Source organism: Aedes albopictus, chromosome 1, assembly GCF_035046485.1.
Source record: "Aedes albopictus strain Foshan chromosome 1, AalbF5, whole genome shotgun sequence".
In the NCBI taxonomy this organism is placed as follows: Eukaryota; Metazoa; Arthropoda; class Insecta; order Diptera; family Culicidae; genus Aedes; species Aedes albopictus.
This window is the reverse complement of record NC_085136.1, coordinates 327,190,472-327,205,198: the sequence shown is the minus strand read 5'-3', so window position 1 is coordinate 327,205,198 and position 14,727 is coordinate 327,190,472. Positions and strand designations below refer to the sequence as shown.

The 14,727-nt window shown below is 40.5% G+C and overlaps 1 long non-coding RNA gene across 1 annotated transcript; it reads left to right on the top strand.

Annotated features, from left to right (window-relative positions):
• Positions 1–13,834: 13,834 nt before the first annotated feature.
• Positions 13,835–14,147, top strand: LOC134287766 (uncharacterized). Its single transcript, XR_009997528.1, has 2 exons — positions 13,835–14,032; positions 14,097–14,147. It is a non-coding gene; the product is annotated as an uncharacterized LOC134287766 (long non-coding RNA).
• Positions 14,148–14,727: the final 580 nt, after the last annotated feature.

Sequence of the window (14,727 nt, the reverse complement as noted above, 5' to 3'; positions counted from 1 at the left end):
CGGGCGATTTTGAAGGCAAATTAGAATCACATTTTGTATTGTAAAATCATTTCACAAACATTTCGATTGCTCAATAGAATTCGACTTCATAGCATATGGCGACCGTAATAGTAATGATAATCAAGAAAACTGGAGTTGAAAATGATGATTTCACCCTTAAGGTGATGCTGGATGCATTTCCTCATCTTTTGGTTTTTGAATTTTTATTTAAAAACGGAGCAACATTTCCAAAAAAAAAAAGGTTTTCATGCACATTACGGCGCCAACATTTCAAAAAGACGTAACTGCTGATAGTATTGCTGCGTTCAAGATGCAAACATGACCTGAGTGCGCTTTATAAGCGGCAATACAGTGTTACCGAAGGTAACTTAACAACCACCGCCCATCTAGGACCCAAAAGCTACCGTTGACACCGGGTTACTTGTTAGAATATCTTACGGCATTAGGTGTTCCCTCATTCAGTATTTGCATTTCAATTGCACACAGCTTTGGACAAAAGGGCTGTCTCAAAAAGCAACTACGCCCTTTTGAAATTTTGGTGCCGATTTAGAGGAAGGATCAAGGTATCAGCTGAGTTTTCCAAAACATATTTTGTTTTCGAAATTTCGTGTGAAACTGGTTTCTCTAAACTGAAAAACATTTACCACCAGAAAAAAAGAAAATACCTCGATTAAACATTCTTCTACATGTGCATGGAAACCGATCTTAAAAATATAGCTCCGTTAATTAATAAAAAATATAAAACCAAAAAAATGAGAAAAATGCATCCAATTACAATATTGATTGTAAATGTTCCTTAAGTCACATAAGATGCCACGTTACATAGCAACTATGCATACCGCGATTCGCATAAGGTATTGCTTCAAGTCATACAGCGTTAATATTGTCCTGACAATACACATATGTCACCTCCACTTTTGTAGAGATTTGCCCATTAATTCCTACTGTAATACATAAAAATATTTCTTTAGAAATGCCTTAATGAATTTTACTAATATTTTTCCAATCTGGTGGAAGATCTCAGAGAGTTCCCAGCAAACATTGCTGCTGTACAATAGACTAATAAGCCGCTCCTCAGCTTAATTTCTTAAAAATTTGGCTGAATAAGCTATTATTCAGCTATCATTGTTAGTTGGGTTGTTTATCAGGGATGTGTGAAGGTTTGGGCAAAATAGGTCTTGTTGACTTTGAAAGGGTTTCAGGGGAGTATCAAGGGGCTTCAGAGGGGTTTCTCAAAGAGGTTTCCCTAAGGCGTTTCAGAAGGCATCCGAGATTTGGAGGAATTTCGGGGCGTTCAGGGGATTTAGATGATTTCATAGGGTTCCAGGTGCGTTTCAGGGAGTTCCAGGGCGTCACAGAAAGCTTTAGAAGATTTCGTATGGGTTCCAGGGAGTTCCAGGGGGTTTCTGGGGATTTTAAGGGGGAGGTTTTGGTAAGTTTCAGGGGCTTTTCATGGAGCATCAAAGGGCTTTCAGGGCTTGAAAACTCTGAAGAAATTCAGATGGTGTCTGGTAGTTTGGAGGCGTTTCATGGACGTTCCAGGGAGGGCTTCAAGGAGCTTGACGACCCTTTCAAGAGTGTTCAAGGAGGTAATAGAGAATGTGAGGTGATGGTTTCCAAGGTGTTTCATGAGGGTCTCTGGGCGGCCCATGAAAATCTACTTCAAACCTTCTGACAGCCTTCTGAAACCTCCTGGAATTCCACTGAAAGCTTACTGGCGCCTCTGGAAGTCCACTTGAAACCTTTTAAACCCTCTAAACATTACAACCGCTGCTGATATCATTATAAAACCCCTGAAATCCTTCTGAAATTCTGAGGAAATCTTTCAAAAACGTCCTTGAACCCACTTTAAAACATCCCTGCAATCCTTGAAACGCCCCCAAAACCCCTTAGCTTATCACAATGGATAATATTTCAGCGTTTTTTTTTTTGTTATAGTCCTGATTATAGCACATACATAATTAAGTGAAACCAGAAAGTTCGTTTTGTATGCAGGGTTCAATTCCCAGCCGCACAAAAAAAAAATATTTTTTATGTTAAACGACATACATAAATCGTTGATTGACACTGACAGCCTCCGAGCACATGCTCTAACAAAACCGTATACCGCATGTTATTGGACTTGTGGGGGTTTGAATGGTGTTTCAACGGGGTTTAAGAGTGATACAGGGGATCCCAGGGGCCTTTCAATGGTATTATTAATGTTTCTGGAGCGTTTCGAGGTATATCAGGAGCACTTCAAGAGGTTTTCAGGACCATTTCAGAGGTGTTACAGGGCCATTTCACATAAAATACGGGGATTTCTAGGGCGTTTCATAGCTTTTCAGGGGCGTTTGAAAAGGTTTCAAAAGATTTACTGAAAGGGTCTCATGAGTTAAAGGGCGTTCAGAAGTATTTCAAAGGGATTACGGGAATTTCAGAAACGTTTCAGTAGTATAAAGTGCACCAGAGACCACCGGAGCCCCCTGAAACCCCAATAAAACCCTGAAACCCCACGGAACCTCTGGGCGCCTCCTAAGAGAACCCCTGTAACATTACTAAGACCTCCAGTTACCCCTCTGAAACGCCTCTGGAACTTCCTGAAGCCTCCTGGAACCCCTTGAAAAGCCCCAAAAACCCCATGAAGCACTCATGAGATTTCCTGGTGCTCTCTGAAATTCGCTGAAACGTCCTTGAGGCTCCCAGGTACCCCTCTGAAACCCCCTTGGCCCCTGGAACATCCCTGAGATCCCCTGTAACGCCTCTGAAACCCCCTGAAGAAACCCAGAGACCCTAAGGCTCACAGATACACCCCTGAGACCTCCATGTACCTGTGTGAATTCCCTAAAACGCCTCCGAGACCCTTTAAAACGTCCTCTGAGACTCCCTGAAACGTTCCTAAGACTTCCAGGTACCCCTTGAAAACTCCCTTGGACCCCCTGAAACGACCCTGAAATCCTCTAATACGCTCCAGAGACCCCGCGGAACCCCCTGAAATGCTACCGAGACTTCCTGGTATCCCTGAAACACCTCAATCCATCTTGTGCGTTTGAGGTCATTTTTAACCTAAACCTCAGCTACGTCAGCGAGTTGTTCTCAACGTGAAGCATTAGGAAGTTTAAGAACCCCCAAAACGCCCCTGAAATCCCCTGGAACATCTTTGTGACTTCTGGAACGCCTCTAAGATCCCTTGAAACCCCTTGAGAGCCCTTGAAGTGCTATCAAGGCTCTCTGGAGTATCCTTATTAGGCCTGTTCACCTTTTCAAAAATGTTCTCTGATTCTCAAGTCCACCCCCATATTTTGATTGGCTTCCTAAAATAAGTAACTGGTCAAAATTTCAGCCAAATCCATTGATATTAAGAGGTGCATCAAATCAATTTTACGTTTTTCGACTATTTTTGGACTTTAAAAAATCATAACTACACTAAAACTTGTCAAAATTCTTTTGGCAGAAATTGAAAGCTATACTTGTTTGCTACAAGTTCTCCAAACAACGTATGCCAATAAAATTGAAGGAAAAATGTGTAATTATCACATTTGTAATCAGAAAACCTTAAAAAGTTGATTTTTTGATAGAAGTCAGACAGAAGTCAGCGTGCGCTCTGTGGCGTCACTGTTACTTTTCATTTCCCATCAGAACAGAACTGACGGTGACGGTGTGTGGATATCAGTGATAGGTCATCTTTAAATTCGCTTAAAAATCCAAATAACGGATAACCAGAATGAAACTTCAAAATGTAGTTCAACATAACTAATATTGTTATGGCTAAAATAACAAAAATATCAGTCAATTTACAATGATAGGGATCTAGAGTGTCGGTCAATAGCGTGCCGTTGCCTGCCATTGTCGTCCTGATATAGATCGGCCTGCAATGATAGTGACGGTGGTGCAATGTCAGTAGTCAATTGACAAGACTGATTTTGTGCAGGTCTGGTTGTAGCGCGTTCACCCATGAATCCAGCCTGATATTGCCCCACGAACTCTCTTGCAATCGGCGATAGACGGCGGCATAAAATTTGAGAGAGCATCTAGTAGGCAGCGCTCAGTAGTGCGATCGCGCGATACTTCCAGTCGTCCTTTTTGTAGATGGGACACACGATACCTTCCATCCATTCCTCCGGTAATACTTCCTCCTCCCAAATCTTGGTAATGACCCAGTGTAGTGCTCTCACCAGTGCTTCTCCATCGTATTTTAGAAGCTCGCTTGGTAGGTGATCTGCTCCAGCGGCTTTGTTGTTTTTCAACCTAACAACCTCCTCCTCAATCTCTTGGAGGTCAGGGGTCGGAAGTCTTTCATCATGTGCACATACTCCTAGATCTGTTACCACGTCACCTTCGGTACTTGCAACGTCGCCATTGAGGTGCTCATCGTAATGCTGCCGCCACCTCTCGACCACCTTACGCTCGCTCGAGAGAATATTCGCACATGTCGGCTTGTGGCACGAAGCCTCTGCGCGAGCGGTTCAGCTTCTCGTAGAACTTTCGTGTGTCCTTACAGCTCTTCCATCGCTTCGCAATCTCGTTCTTCCTGCTCGCGCTTCTTCATCCGGAAGACTGAGTTCTGTCTGTTCCGAGCCTGTCTGTAACGTGCCTCATTCGCTCTCGTACGGTGTTGCAGCCTTCTCGCCCATGTTGCATTCTTCTCGTTTTTCAACTGTTCACATTCGCCGCAGTACCAGTCGTTTCTGTGATTCGGAGTTGCGAAGCCTAGTGCTGTAGTCGAGGTACTACCTATGGCAGATTGGATGTCCCTTCAGCCATCTTCAAGTGTAGCTGCGCCAAGCTGCTCTTCCGTTGGTACTGGTAGGGCCACTGCTAACTGTTGCGCGTAGTCTTGAGCCCCTTCTACGTTACGCAGCTGCTCGATGTTGAGCCGCGGCGTTTGACTTCGACGCGTGGTACTGGTAATAACCGTCGAAAGTTTTGAGCGCATGCATACAGCCAGGCCCGGATTAAGGATTGTGGGGGCCCGGGGCCCGAGCGGTTGTGAAGGCCCCTCGGAGATACAAATGCGATGAGCAATGCAGTTTTTCTTTGTTTTTGAGTAGTACTTGAACCAAAAACAGTTTTGTGGGGGCCCCTAAAATGTGAGGCATTCCTCCAGGAATTAGAGGAACTTCTCTTGGGGTACTTCTGGCATTCCTGATTCTAGGATTTCTCTAAGAAATTACTTTTATGATAACTCCCGGAATTACAGGAATTCCTCCAAAAATTCCAGTTGGGATTTTTCAAGCAATTCTCGCGGTTATTCTAGCTGTTTTTCATCCATAAATTCTAACTGTGGTTCATCAGAAATTATGCTTTCTCATGGTTTTTTTTCTGGGTTCTTTCCAGGCAATCTTCCTGGAGTTCTTGCAGAAATTGTTTAGGTTATACTATCAGGGATTTCTTCAAGGACTCATTCAGGAATTCATCCAGAGATTTTATTCAAAGATTCCTCCAGAAATTCCTCATGGAATTCCTGCAGTAGCTCTTTTTAGCCTTCCTCCAAGAATACTTCCAACAACTCCTGCGGTTCTTCCAGCAATTCCTCCTGAAATTGTTATTATGTCCAAGAAATCTTTCAGAGATTTCTTCAGAAATTCCTCCTGCAATTCCTTCAGGGCCTTTTCTATAGATTCTTCCAGAATACCTCTACCGGTTCTTGCAGGGACTTTAGGTATTCCAATGATTTTTTCTTTAAATTCCCCCAAGCATTCCTGATGGGGTTTCTCTAGAAATTCATATATAGGTTTTTTTCCAGCAATTCCACTTAGAATTTCTGCTGAAATTTCTACAATGATACGTCCTAAAATCCTTCTAAGAATACCTCCTGAGATTTTCCTGTGATTTCTTCAGTAGCTCTCCGGTGATTTCTCCAGGAATATTTATCCAAGATATTTACCCAAGGATTCTCTCATTGATTTTTCACCGGATTCCTTCAGAAACTCCTCTTGGCCTTCCTCCAGCAATTTAAGGTGGACTTCTCAAGCTATTTCTGCTGTGGTTCTTCCAGTAATTCCTCCTAGGACTCCACCAGAAATTCTTCTAGGTATTCTTCCAAGAATTTCTCCAGCGATTCCTTCAAAAACTTGCTGGAGTTATTCAAGGCAATCTTCCTAGGAACCTTGCAGAAGTATCTCCTGGGAATCCTAAAGGATTTTTTTTCCTGGGATTTCTCCAAATATTTCTCAATAGATTCCTCCAGGAGCTCCTTTTGATTTATATAAGCAATTCTTGCTGCTTTTAATGTTTCAGGAATGCCTCCTAGGTCTCCTCCAGAAACTCTTACTGTGATACGTGCCGGAATCCCTCTGGAGATTTCTGCTGGCATTCTTGCTGGGAAACTTCTAGGAAATTTTCCTAGGATACTTCCAGAAATGCCTTTGATTCTTCCAGGGAGAGTTTTTATTCATGGATTACTCTAGAAATTAATCATGGTATTACTCCTGGAACTCCTTTTAGTCTTCTTAAATGAATTCTAGCTGAAGAAAATCCAATAGAAATCTCGAGAGTAATCCCTGAACGAATTTCGAGAATAGTTGCAATTTCCAGAGAAAGCCTAGGAAGTATTACTAGAAAAATCTTTAGTGAAATCCTATACGGAAAAAAATTGTAATTTTTTTAGGCACAGAATGTTGATGATTGACAAATTGAGGGATGAAATTGTGTAAAAAAAATCGCGTTCTAGTGGGATTCGAACCCACGGCCAATCGCTAAACCACAGTATGGCCATTTCTTTGAGGGTTCCTTCGGCATGGTTGTTTTTTTTTCAAAATTTCTGCAGCAGGTTCATTGTAATTTAATAAGCAATTTCTTGGCATTTTTTTTATAATTTCAATGGCTATTGGCTATTTCTCTGAAATTATTTCAGTATTTTTTTCTTACAATTATTTTGAAAATTTCTCAGGAAATTTTAGCGTGTTAACTTAATGATTTAATTGTATTTATATTTATTGCTTCCGAAAATAGCTGAACTGGATCTCCATAAAATTCTCAACTGAGCTTGCTCAAAGAAAATTCTATTAAATTCGCGAAAAACTTCCTGCCAATTCCCAAAGAAATTGCCAGAAAAACTTCCTTCAAAATTACCTTAGAACTTTCAAAGTAGTTGCCAAAAGAATTCATATTAGAATTACCAGAGAAATTACTGAAGAAAATATTAAGACTTTTTTAAGAAATTCGACAAATCCAATCTCGAAATAAATTACCAAAATATATTCTATAAAAATTTACACAAACATTTACAAAAAAAAATTGAAAAAGTCTTCAAACAATTTTTCGAAATGAAGGAATTTCAGAAGAAAATTTAGAAAGAATGCCAAAAGTAATTGCCGTAGAATCACCTTGACAGAATTTCCAAAGAACCGCCGTAGTTTTTTTTCAAGTAAATTCCCGAAGGAAATCTCTTATCAATTTCCAATTACCGAAGATGTTATCAAAGTAATAATCGTAGTTTCCTAAATTTCCAAAAGAATTGCTGATGAAATTCCCAAATATATTTTCAATGCTAGTAACATCGGAATTGCCGAAGGTATTCCGAAATCATCAGTTGCAGGAATTCCTTATTTATGTAATTACTGAAGAAATCTAGAAGAAACTGTCGAGAGAATTTTCATAAAAAATATAGAAACGAATTATAAAAGCATATCCGAAGAAGTCTTCGAAGGAATTGACGAAGGAATACCGAATAGCATAGATAATGAAAGTACAAAAAATCGACGAAAATAAAAAAAAATTGAATGACTTACCGAAGACATTTCAAAAAAAAAGAAAATGTGAGGAAGTTCCCAGAGTCATTGTCGAATTAATTACCAAAGGCTTCACTAAAATAATTCCCAAAGGAATTGCCTGAGAAAGAATTGGAGAATTTTGAAAAGTATTTGCTGAACAAAACAAAGCTTGAATGACTACTAACAAAGGAACTCCCGAGGAAACATTTCGAATAAAAAAGTTAAATAAACTCCTAATGAAATTGCCGTAGAAATTTCCAAAACAATTGACGATGAAATTTTCAAAAGATGCTTGAAAGGTGTTTTGTATCAAGTTTCAAATATATTGATATTACCAAATAAATTCTTAAACAAATTGCCGAAGGGGATCCAAAGATATGATTTCCTAATAAATTGCCGGGAATATTTTTATAACGGTTGGTATCATGAAATAAAACAAAGGGAATGTCAGGATGAATACAAGTTACACGCGAGTTTGTGGATATTTTATAGGATCCGAGATTTACGCTTCTAATAATTGCTCTGAAAACGTATTCTTACGGATCTGATGGTTTTCAATCCACAACACAAGGGGTTGTCACGATGATTTTTAAGTTCATACTAAAAATACACATTCCATGTATTATACGCAATCAAGTTATCAAGTTTTCAAACCTCACAGTGCTTAATCAGTATGGTTCGAATTTTCAAAAAAAAAGTTTCTCAAAAATACAGCGCGTTGAAATTTGCTGGCTAATTTTTCCCGCGTCGCAATATATCACTATACTAAGAAATTGAGGGTGGATAGGTATTTCCTTTTACGAAAATAGCAAAACAACCTGGAATCCACTGAAACTGGCCCTCCCAGGCACCCCCTAGGAAAAAATCCTAGATACGCCAATGGCTTCTCGACGACTTCGTGCACTTGAAAGCTAGCTGAGCAAGGATCCTGAGACAAACGAGAACTTTCGATTTCAAATACAACAGTATCTCGAAAAGGGATATGCCCACATGGCATCCGGATTAGAGTTGGCAGCGGTTCAGTCAGATCAAGTACGGGAACAGAGCCCAAAATGCCAAGAGGGAGTAAAATGGCCCAACTCATAAAATCATTCCAGAATGTGACTTGATCATTACTATAGGTGAATGGTGTCAAGATATGTTTGCATCGAACATTCTTCTAGAAGCTAGGCCACTAAACCCACGAAAAATCTTTTGATTTCCCAATGAAAAGTGGCAGCTTCCGGTTTTTCGTGCTTGCAATTAAGGTTTTCTGGCGGTTTTATTACCAGCCAAGTGTTTCCAACGATATTGAGGCACACATGGAGGCGCATGGTTGTTGATGTCTACGCTTTCCATGTCAGGGGTCATTCAAATATGACGACCATCGTTTTGCGGGGAGGGGGGTAACACTCCATTTATTGAATATACGAAAACACAGGACAGAGGGCGGAAAAGGATTCGGAAATGCCCGAAAACTGATGGATGTAATTTTTGCATGTTTTCATGAAGTGGCATCTTACCCCATGGCAGATGGCCTTTTTGCACCACTTCCGGTTTACGAACCAGTTTTTAAAATCGCTTAAAATCGATGAAAATTCAATAGTTTAGTGAATATTTTTGCTGAAGTATCGAGCAAATATTGTCTAGTTGCTGTTACCACTTTGAAAGCCTAACAAATGAGGCTAATTACATACCATTGAAAACGATGAAAGTTTGAAAAATGGCATTTTACCCCACTTGACCCTACCAGCCAAGTGTTTCCAAGGAGATTGAGGCGAGGCACACATGGAGGCGCATGGTTGTTGATGTCTACACTATCCATTATAGGGGTCATTCAAATATGACGACCATCGTTTAGCGGGGAGAGGGTAACACTCCATGTATTGAGTATACGAAAAAAGTGGGACAGAGGGGGAATAGGGCCCATATAGCCGAGGCGGTAAACGCACGGGTATTCAGCATGACCATTCTGAGGGTGACGGGTTCGATTCCCGGTCGGTCCAGGATCTATTCGTAAAATGAAATTTCCTTGACTTCCTTGGGCATAGAGTATCTTCGTGCCTGCCACACGATATACACATGCAAAATGGTCATTGGCAGAGGAAGCTCTCAGTTAATAACTGTGGAAGTGCTCATAGAACACTAAGCTGAGAAGCAGGCTTTGTCCCAGTGAGGACGTTACGCCAAGAAGAGAGAGAGGGGGAATAGGGAGTCGAAAATGTCCGAAAACTGATGGACGTAATTTGTGAATGTCACACATCAGCACGGGCCCCGGGCCCTTACAATCCTTAATTCGGGTATTTATCAAAAGAATATTAAAATATTTGCTACTGATTTGTCCATTAGGTGGATTTTTGTATTCACTATTGTTGCTCTGCAGAAAACCAATTTTGACTCGAAGGCCAAAAATTTCCTTCGTATGTCAACTTTCAAATACCTAAACTCCGCATATCGAACAATCCGAATGAGATGATTCATGCAGCAACTTCTGCGAGCATAATCCGTCGCATAAATTCCCGTCTGCAAACAATGTAGGATTCGCATCGCACATCGCAACTCTCTGATGGCCCACGGTCACGCTCCCGGGGAACCGCTATCTACCGTGTGTCGTGCGTTCGTTGGTCCGCCCCGGTCCGGTTCGGTTCCAAACCTAAAACCGTGGTTTGGAATTTGCTTCCCCGTCGAAACCGGTTGGGTTATTCCAAGGACATATATTACCACCGTTTAGTGTGTAGTGCGATGCGATGATGCAACGCAACGATACTGATCCCGATGTACACACGCACGGATGTTTAGGAATCCCCGGCAGGCGAAGGTACTGAACCAAGTGCGCTCGCTTATGCATGCATGCAGCTGCAGCAGAGGGAGCAGCCCCCAATACCCAACTGAGATCGGTACCTACCGACCGACGACGACCGAGCAACAGACAGGCGGACAGAATTTGGATGCGACGATGGATTGCTGCCCAGCGGCCAAAGGCCAAATATGTAGATGCACTGCCATTTTTCGTTGTTTGCTAAATAGACGACTAGGACGACGACGACGATGACAACGATGGAGATGGCGTTCCATATGGGCTCAGATGCACTATTCTCGGTCGCTTGACAGCAACAATGTATGCAACGCATTCTGCATTCGAGTCCGAGGTCCTCCAGAGATAGCGAGAGGAAGAGGCCATGCACGCTCAAAAGCCCGCAAGGCGATCACATAATTAATGTCATTAGACATACACAACGCGACCCGTAATCATCCGGAACGGTTTAAATAATGAGATTGCGCCTTTTGTTACCCGCAGTCACGTATGAGCCATTACAAGGGAAGCAGCGTTTTTGAATTGGAAATTATCATTTCCCCAAAAAAAATGGGTGCCACTGATTGAACCCCATCTCATTTCACGGATAATCAGCTCGTTTCGATTCATTGCAGGATGAAGTGTCTTGAAAGGAAATAAAAGGGTGACGAAGGAAAATCATAGGTTTTTTTTCGCAGATGGAAAAACAAGGCAACGACCGAAGGAAAGCAACCATTATAAAATTCCTATAGAATTAAGGCTGCTCAGCAGCTATAGAAAACTTAGCAGAAGATGGAAAATCTCTGGAAATTGTTCAACAAGAACGGAGGTTAAATGATTTCGCTCAATGTAAATGGCTAATGTAGATGGTTTGCATAAATGACACGAAATTACACAGATCTGGTTAAAATTTTAGATAATATTTTAAAGATTTTCCATTATTTATTTTTTTTTTTAATCTGTATTAACGAGATTTTTAGCCCTAGGCTAGTTCATCTCGGGACCCACGCTTTACTTCCCTTCCGAAGGAAGAACTCACATTTTGCGAGTTTGTCGGGAGTGGGATTCGATCGCAGGTCCTCGGAGTGATAGTCAAGTATTCTAACCATCACACCAGGCCCGCTCCATCTTTTTCATTAATATTTTTGATTAAAACTTTTATTTTGCTAATGTCACTGAAACTGCACTATCCTTAGCCTCTTCTTCTTCTTCTCATTATACTTCTTCTTCTTCTTCTTTTTCTTCCTATTCTTCTTGGGGAAACGTTCCCACTGGGAAAGAGTCTGCATCTCAGTTTAGTGTTCTATGAGTACTTACACAGCTATAACTTGTGAGCTTCATCTGCCACATGGCCATTTTGCATTCGCAACGAACCTTTTACCCTCAGCATTGTTATGCTAAATCGGCTTTATGGACCCTACCCTTAGCTAAAATAAGCTTTTCTGAAAAATCGAAGTAATTACTAATTTACAATATTTGTGAGTATATATCAATTAAACATTTTTTGATTTCTATTCTGTTAAAATATTCAGAAGATTTTAAATAAGAAGTTCTCTAAGCCCTCTGAAACCATCTGAAACATCTTGAAACGGTCCTAAATACTCGTGAGCCTCCCGAGAAACTCCCGGGATTGTCCCTGGAACTCCTTCAAACCCCCTCTGAATTTCCGTAATACTTCATGAAAGGCTCTTCAACACACACTAAAACTCCCCTGAAAGCTCTTTGAAATTTCCAGAAACCTGTACAAATCCTCTGGCATAAAAAAGGCCATATGACACCCTTTGAATACTCAACTTGAACTTCTTGAAACGCGTCTTATAAAATGGGATAAGAATGTGTGAAGAATTAGCCTAAGTAAAAATTCACGAATAAAAAAATGGGATAAGAACCCTCTAAAATACTACTAGAAACGCCCAGAAATTCTTCTGAACCCTCTGTTCCTAAAAAAACAACCACGAGAAAATTCAGTTAAAATCTTCGTTAGAGTCCCTGGAAAGATTTTTGTGGAAATGTCTGGGAAATCTTAGAAGGTGTTTTTGAAAAATTCGTTGGAGACATCTCAGCAACAGTCGTTGAATGAATTCCACAGGGAGCTCTGAAAGAATCTTAGTCTTACGTGGAGTTCCCAAAATATTTTCTAAAGGAATCTCTGGAGTGAATTATTGAATGTATCCCAAAACAATCTTCTATTAGAATTTCTGAAAAAAAGAATGCAAAAGGATTCGTTTAAAAAGGATGCTTTAATAAATCTTTGGATGAACCACTCCCTGGCCCAATGTCCAGTTGAATTCTTCAAAGAATTCCTTAACACTTATGTGTGAGTAATATCCATTTCCCGGAGCTAATTTTAAAAGACACGGACGGACACATCTTCAGCCAGAGGCTGAACAGACTGAATTAAATTTAGACAACGGACACGCCACACATTATAAGCGCCACTAGATGCGAGGAAAAAACACTTCTAGCGAAAAGTTTCATCACTCGGAGCAGGAATTGAACCCTCACCCCATGGCAAGGTACCATGGCAAACGACTACCCGAAATGCCTCATCAACAGACTAATCAACCGTGCAAAACATCAAACGGTAAACAACAATACAGCTATGGACGTGAGTAGAACAGAAACCGAGACAGAAACACACCAAGGCGAAATGAAATTCTACTCGCTCACAAACATTGACGGATTAACACAACAAATAACCAAAACACTAAAAAGGGACTACCCGGGGATAAAAATAGCAAACAGACAACACAAAACAATTGGGTCTCTTCTTCCGTCGGTAAAAGACAAAACACCCAACACCGAACAAAGCAACGTTGTTTACAAAATAGACTGCGCAGATTGTGAGGCATGCTATATAGGAATGACCAGTACAAAACTAAAACAAAGAATATCTGGACATAGATCAAACTTGAAAAAGCTAAAAACACTACTAGATAAAGGGTATACAAACGAATACGCAGAGGTTAGCTGAGTGAGGGAAAAAACGGCACTTGTTAACCATGCAGCAACGATGGACCTTAATTTTAAGCTAGACGAAACAAATATCATAGATAGGACATTCAAAACAAACAATCTACCCATTCTTGAAAGTTGCCACATATACAACACTAACAATACTGTAAACAAACGCACAGACACTGACAATCTCCATGTAGCTCATGCCGGACTATTACACTTACTGAAAAACGAGACGACGAATAGAAGATGACGATCAAAACAAAATAGATAGATGAGAGAATCTTCTCAGGGTTAGATAGTTAAGACACACACTAAACTAAACAGAGAGAAAGTGACTCACACAAACAAAAAGAATATCATGCGAAAAGCAATGGTGGAAGATTCCAAGCACAGGGACCGAATTTTAGACCGCCCGATAGGTAGGAGATTGTCCGCATCACGACGGTTGAAAACCGAACGGACTCAATCTATGTGAGTACAGTGCAGGACAACAAATATGTATAGAATGAAAATTGACCTTTGAATCTTCCATTTAGACCAAAACTTCCGCATGACATTTTTGAGTTTAGCAAAGCCATCTTGACTAGGAAACCTTGACCGATTGGTAAATTGTAAAACTAAATAAATGTTTAAAATTTTGTATTGATAGTTGAATAATTATATTTTAGAACCCTTGAAAAAGGTCCCATACGGACCGAAACGTCGGGAAAAATCATAAACTAGTGTTTTCGATTCCCCCAAAAGACTACAAAGCCAACATTCCGAAGTATAGAAGTTTGAACAATTTTTACTATGGCGCCACCTACCGATTCTCGAACCAAAGACCATTTGCCTGCTAAGCAACTTTGCTGAAAACAGCATGCTTATAGCTCACTAGGGTATCGAGATATACGTGTTTGAATTTTTCAGACACAAGCAGGCGCCACCTAGCGGATAAATCCCAAACCAAAGACTTTACTATCAGATAGCTTTGGGCTTGCTTATAAACTTTACCAAGGACAGCATCATTCTATCTAATCAGGTTTCTGAGATATGATTATTTGAACATTTTTGACACGAATCAAAGTCGCCGTTGCCAGTTAGTTCTTAACTTTCTGAACAAATTCGCCGAAGACACTATTCTTCTACCTCATCGGGATCTTGAGGTATACGTTGTGCAAAGTACGTGGCCAAGAATGTTGTTAAAATAACGAAAACTGTAACAAAACTACATAAGTCTAATCAAAACAATAACCAATGCAATGTTGGTATAAATAGATCAAAATCATAACAAATATAAATGATAGTATCAAGACATTT